Genomic DNA, 6,484 nt, shown 5'->3' with positions numbered 1-6,484 from the left:
GGGTGTGATTGGTGAGGATGAGTGGTGAGGGAGAGTGGTGAGGGAGAGTGGTGAGGGTGAATGGTGAGGGTGAGTGGTGAGGGTGAGTGTTGATGGTGAGTGGTGAGTGGTGAGGGTGTGATTGGTGAGGATGAGTGGTGAGGGAGAGTGGTGAGGGAGAGTGGTGAGGGTGAATGGTGAGGGTGAGTGGTGAGGGTGAGTGGCAAGTGGTGAGGGTGAGTGGTGATTGGTGAGGGTGTGATTGGTGAGGATGAGTGGTGAGGGAGAGTGGTGAGGGAGAGTGGTGAGGGTGAATGGTGAGGGTGAGTGGTGAGGGTGAGTGTTGAGGGTGAGTGGTGAGTGGTGATTGGTGAGGGTGTGATTGGTGAGGATGAGTGGTGAGGGAGAGTGGTGAGGGAGAATGGTGAGGGTGAATGGTGAGGGTGAGTGGTGAGTGGTGAGGGTGAGTGGCAAGTGGTGAGGGTGAGTGGTGATTGGTGAGGGTGTGATTGGTGAGGATGAGTGGTGAGGGAGAGTGGTGAGGGGGAGTGGTGAGGGTGAATGGTGAGGGTGAGTGGTGAGTGGTGAGGGTGAGTGTTGAGGGTGAGTGGTGAGTGGTGATTGGTCAGGGTGTGATTGGTGAGGATGAGTGGTAAGGGAGAGTGGTGAGGGAGAGTGGTGAGGGTGAATGGTGAGGGTGAGTGGTGAGGGTGAGTGTTGAGGGTGAGTGGTGATTGGTGAGGGTGTGATTGGTGAGGATGAGTGGTGATGGAGAGTGGTGAGGGTGAATGGTGAGGGTGAGTGGTGAGGGTGAGTGTTGAGGGTGAGTGGTGAGTGGTGATTGGCGAGGGTGTGATTGGTGAGGATGAATGGTGAGGGAGAGTGGTGAGGGAGAGTGGTGAGGGTGAATGGTGAGGGGTGAGTGGTGAGGGTGAGTGTTGAGGGTGAGTGGTGAGTGGTGATTGGTGAGGGTGTGATTGGTGAGGATGAGTGGTGAGGGAGAGTGGTGAGGGTGAATGGTGAGGGTGAGTGGTGAGTGGTGAGGGCGAGTGTTGAGGGTGAGTGGTGATTGGTGAGGGTGTGATTGGTGAGGATGAGTGGTGAGGGAGAGTGGTGAGGGAGAGTGGTGAGGGTGAATGGTGAGGGTGAGTGGTGAGGGTGAGTGTTGAGGGTGAGTGGTGATTGGTGAGGGTGTGATTGGTGAGGATGAGTGGTGAGGGAGAGTGGTGAGGGAGAGTGGTGAGTGGTGATTGGTGAGGGTGTGATTGGTGAGGATTAATGGTGAGGGAGAGTGGTGAGGGAGAGTGGTTAGGGTGAATGGTGAGGGTGAATGGTGAGGGTGAGTGGTGAGGGTGAGTGTTGAGGGTGAGTGGTGATTGGTGAGGGTGTGATTGGTGAGGATGAGTGGTGAGGGAGAGTGGTGAGGGAGAGTGGTGAGTGGTGATTGGTGAGGGTGTGATTGGTGAGGATTAATGGTGAGGGAGAGTGGTGAGGGAGAGTGGTGAGGGTGAATGGTGAGGGTGAGTGGTGAGTGGTGAGGGTGAGTGTTGAGGGTGAGTGGTGAGTGGTGATTGGTGAGGGTGTGATTGGTGAGGATGAGTGGTGAGGGAGAGTGGTGAGGGAGAGTGGTGAGGGTGAATGGTGAGGGTGAGTGGTGAGTGGTGAGGGCGAGTGTTGAGGGTGAGTGGTGATTGGTGAGGGTGTGATTGGTGAGGATGAGTGGTGAGGGAGAGTGGTGAGGGAGAGTGGTGAGGGTGAATGGTGAGGGTGAGTGGTGAGGGTGAGTGTTGAGGGTGAGTGGTGAGTGGTGATTGGTGAGGGTGTGATTGGTGAAGATGAGTGGTGAGGGAGAGTGGTGAGGGAGAGTGGTGAGGGTGAATGGTGAGGGTGAGTGGTGAGGGTGAGTGTTGAGGGTGAGTGGTGAGTGGTGATTGGTGAGGGTGTGATTGGTGAGGATCAGTGGTGAGGGAGAGTGGTGAGGGAGAGTGGTGAGGGTGTGATTGGTGAGGATGAGTGGTGAGTGGTGAGGGTGAGTAGTGAGGGTGAGTGGTGAGCGGTGAGGGTGAGTGTTGAGGGTGAGTGGTGATTGGTGAGGGTGTGATTGGTGAGGATGAGTGGTGAGGGAGAGTGGTGAGGGAGAGTGGTGAGGGTGAATGGTGAGGGTGAGTGGTGAGGGTGAGTGACAAGTGGTGAGGGTGAGTGGTGATTGGTGAGGGTGTGATTGGTGAGGATGAGTGGTGAGTAGTGAGGGTGAGTGGGGAGGGTGAGTGGCGGTTGTGAGTGGTGAGGTTGAGTGGTGAGGGTGAGTGGTGAGCAGTGAGGGTGAGCAGTGAGGGTGAGTGGTAATTGGTGAGGGTGTGATTGGTGAGGATGAGTGGTGAGGTGAGTAGTGAGGGTGAGTGGTGAGCAGTGAGGGTGAGTGGTTGTTGTGAGGGTGAGTGGTGAGAGTGAGTGGTGAGGGTGAGTGGTGAGCGTGAGTGGTGAGGGTGAGTGGTGATTGTTGAGGGTGTGATTGGTGAGGATGAGTGGTGAGTAGTGAGGGTGAGTAGTGAGGGTGAGTGGTGAGCGGTGAGGGTGAGTGTTGAGGGTGAGTGGTGAGTGGTGATTGGTGAGGGTGTGATTGGTGAGGGAGAGTGGTGAGGGAGAGTGGTGAGGGTGAATGGTGAGGGTGAGTGGTGAGTGGTGAGGGTGAGTGGCAAGTGGTGAGGGTGAGTGGTGATTGGTGAGGGTGTGATTGGTGAGGATGAGTGGTGAGTAGTGAGGGTGAGTGGGGAGGGTGAGTGGCGGTTGTGAGTGGTGATTAGTGAGGGTGAGGTTGAGTGGTGAGGGTGAGTGGTGAGCGGTGAGGGTGAGCAGTGAGGGTGAGTGGTAATTGTGAGGGTGTGATTGGTGAGGATGAGTGGTGAGTGGTGAGGTGGGTAGTGAGGGTGAGTGGTGAGCGGTGAGGGTGAGTGGTTGTTGTGAGGGTGAGTGATGAGTGGTGAGGGTGAGTGGTGAGCGTGAGTGGTGAGGGTGAGTGGTGATTGTTGAGGGTGTGATTGGTGAGGATGAGTGGTGAGTAGTGAGGGTGAGTGGTGAGTGGTGAGGGTGAGTGGCGGTTATGAGTGGTGATTAGTGAGGGGTGAGTGGTGAGGGTGAGCGTGAGTGGTGAGGGTGAGCAGTGCGGGTGAGTGGTGATTGGTGAGGGTGTGATTGGTGAGGATGAGTGGTGAGTGGTCAGGGTGAGTGGTGAGGGGTGAGTGGTGAGCGTGAGTGGTGAGGGTGAGTGCTGAGTGGTGAGGGTGAGTGGTGAGAGAGTGGTTAGTTTTGAGGGTGAGTGGTGAGGTTGAGTGGTGAGGGTTAGTGGAGAGTGGTGAGTGGTGATTGGTCAGTGGTGATTGGTGAGGATGAATGGTGAGTAGTGAGGGTGAGGTTGTGTGGTGAGGGTGAGTGGTGGTTGTGACGGTGAGTGGTGAGGGTGAGTGGTGAGGGAGATTGGTGAGGGAGATTGGCGAGGGAGATTGGTGAGTGGTGAGTTGTGAGGGTGAATGGTGAATAGTGAGTGGGAGTGGTGAGTAGTGAGGATGAGTGGTAAGGATGAGTTGTGAGTGGTGAATGGTGAGGGTGAATGATGAGTACAGTCAATATGCACTGCTGTAATCATAGCAGGTACCACCACCACAGAATGTACTGCTGTCACCATAGCAGGTACCACCACAGTATGTACTGCTGTCGTCATAGCAGGTACCAACACAGCAGTATGCACTGCTGTAGTGATAGCAGGTATGACCTCAGTCGGTATACACTGCTGTAGCGATAGTAGATACTGCTATTGAGTTGGTAGATACCGCTATAGTAAATACTAAAACAGTCAGTATATACCGCTACAGTCAGTCAATACTGCTACAGTCAGTACATACTACCATGGTGAGTAGCTACTAGAGTCAGTAGATACTATTATAGAGTGAGCAGATACTGCTATAGATTTTGTAGTTACTACTATAGTCAGTGGATACAACTATAGAGTCAACAGATACTATACAGTTAGTCGTTACGAGTATATAGTCGGTAGATACTACTGTAGGCCGAGTAAATACTATGGTCAGTAGTTATTCCACTCACTAAATACTACTACACAGTCAGTAGCTACTACTGGCTCAGTAGATACTACGGTACAGTCAGTAGATACTACTACAGAGTCAATAAATACCACTTCCTCTGTTGTATGTAAGGTGTTGTTAGTATATATACCTATGAGGGGTAAAGATATTTTTTTGAGGGGGGGGGGGAGACCACAATTTTCGGAAACCTTTTGACATCAACTATTTACCCCACACTTTCTACAACTTTTTGGACTTGTGAAAGCCTCTTATATATTTGTTGGTGGAGAAATGTACAAACAGCCCACCGGGCTTTGACAATACCTTAGTATCTGTGTATATATATGTAAAGTTTTTAAGAAATATATTTTTCACCCGGGCAAAGCCGGGTACTTCCGCTAGTCTTATATATAAAAGTCTTCGCGTGCTCGCGCTTGCGGGGGATTTGGCTCTCGGACGGTGGGCTGAACGTAGAAAAAAATTTGACAGGCGGCACGCCCTAAGCCCCACGGTGGGAATAGGCTATTCCGTTTTCCAATCCGTAAACTTTAAAGTAGTTTAATTAACACATTTGTACCGTTTCTATGATTAATTATTTACTTATTGCGCCACATCGACCGTACCAAGTGACGCTAATTGCGTTGGGGGGGGGGGGGGTGGACCCTGTCAAGTGGTGCGCGTTCACTGGAGCTCACGGGGACATTTTATTTTACGCGTTTAACAAGGAATAGATATACACATCACGCTGCCGATTTCTCTTCACAGTGTGATGTCCTCTTCCCCCCGCCACCCCAATGCGTGCAGTTACTGATATAAAGTCCTTAGATATTAATTTAATGTTATTAAAGCGGTTACATAGTATTATTCTGGCGAGGGCGGGGGGATGGTGGGGGGGCGAGGGTAGTGGCCCAGCCCGCAGCCTGGCAATATCTCACCTCCTCTGGCTTGCCAATCTGGCGAGGCCGCGGGCTCTGCACGGGACGAGGCGTTACTACGCCAATGTAAATTACTATTTTATTCAATCTTTCGCTAAGAACTCAGGTTTATTGCTTTCTATTATTAAACAAATACATTTACAAATATTACAATGATAATGTTTGTGTACACATAACAACTCGGCTTCATTCTTTACTATTATTAAACTAATAAGTTGCTTAATACTCTATTACTATTGTAATGCGGGCGTAAATGGCCTCGCGGATATGACGTCATGGGGGGAGGGGTTAGGTCACGTGAAAGAGAGGGGTAAGGTCTTAAGGGAGAGAACCGGAAGAGACGGGAGGAGAGTTTGGGAATAGAGACAGAGAGAGGCCACGCAGGGCGGAGAGTGGAGAGTGGCGAGATCGCCACATGGTGAGACTTGGCACCGTCGGCCAGCGGTGACCGAGCACGGAGGAACGGGGAGCAGCGGTGGAGCTGCAGTGAGAGCAGCCGGAGGACTGCACAAAGGGAACCTGCAGCGGAGCTGCATCGGAGTGGAGAAAGGCTACGGGAGCGACGGCAGCTGTCGAGCTGCCAAGCGGGGAGGCTCTGAGCGAGGGCCGTGTGGGACAAGTGTAAAGAACCCAATAAAGGACAACGGAGAGAGGCCGTGCGTCCGGTTTACGATTCCTGCGTTGCTGCGAACGGGGGTAGCATGGGCATTGTGGGCCAGGTGGACGCCAATATATCTATCGGGGGAGTGTCGGCCTCGGGAATTGTGTTAATTTCGAGGTCCCTTGCAGTTCCTTGTTTGTTGGGAACTGATTTTCTGGCCAAGATGCCCATTCTAATTAGAATGAATGAAAACTGCATTGAATTACCGGGGGGTCGTAAAATTACATTTCTGCGGTCGCCCTGGGGGCGACCTGCTCCGGTCGGCCAGGTGCAGGCGCTGTCCGAGGTATCTGTGGACATTCCACCTGGCTCACAGATGCTTATCCCCTTGCGATATCGGAAACCTGTGCCTGGTCGTCAAGGTGCAATTGGGGTTTTGTTGTCGCCGTCCGCCACCATAGCGGGCGGATCGGCGCTCGTCGGGGCGCAAACTATTGTCCGGCCGGACCAGCAGCCATTTTTGCAGGTGCTTAATGGAAGTACCGAAAATGTGTGTGTGCCGGCTGGTACGGTTGTGGCACATGCCACTACGGCGTTTACGGCACAGGATTATCTGGGCAGCCAGGTCATGGTTGGTGGTGTTTCGGGCCCTGGGGCCGCAGATAATCGCTGGATCGCTGAATTGTGTGGGGAAAATCCTTCCCTTTCCGGGGACCAACGTTGCGTGCTTCGTAAGTTATTGTTGAGTTATTCTGACGTGTTTAGCTCCGACGATTTGGACTTGGGACGCACCTCATTGCTTTCCCATCATATTGACACAGGGGACGCTGCCCCTATTCGGTTAACCTCGCATCGGATGAGTCCGGCGGAGCGAGATCATGTTCGAGGGG

The sequence above is a fragment of the Lampetra fluviatilis genome, chromosome 78, assembly GCF_964198595.1.
Source record: "Lampetra fluviatilis chromosome 78, kcLamFluv1.1, whole genome shotgun sequence".
NCBI classification, from domain to species: Eukaryota; Metazoa; Chordata; class Hyperoartia; order Petromyzontiformes; family Petromyzontidae; genus Lampetra; species Lampetra fluviatilis.
This window is presented reverse-complemented; position numbering follows the sequence as displayed.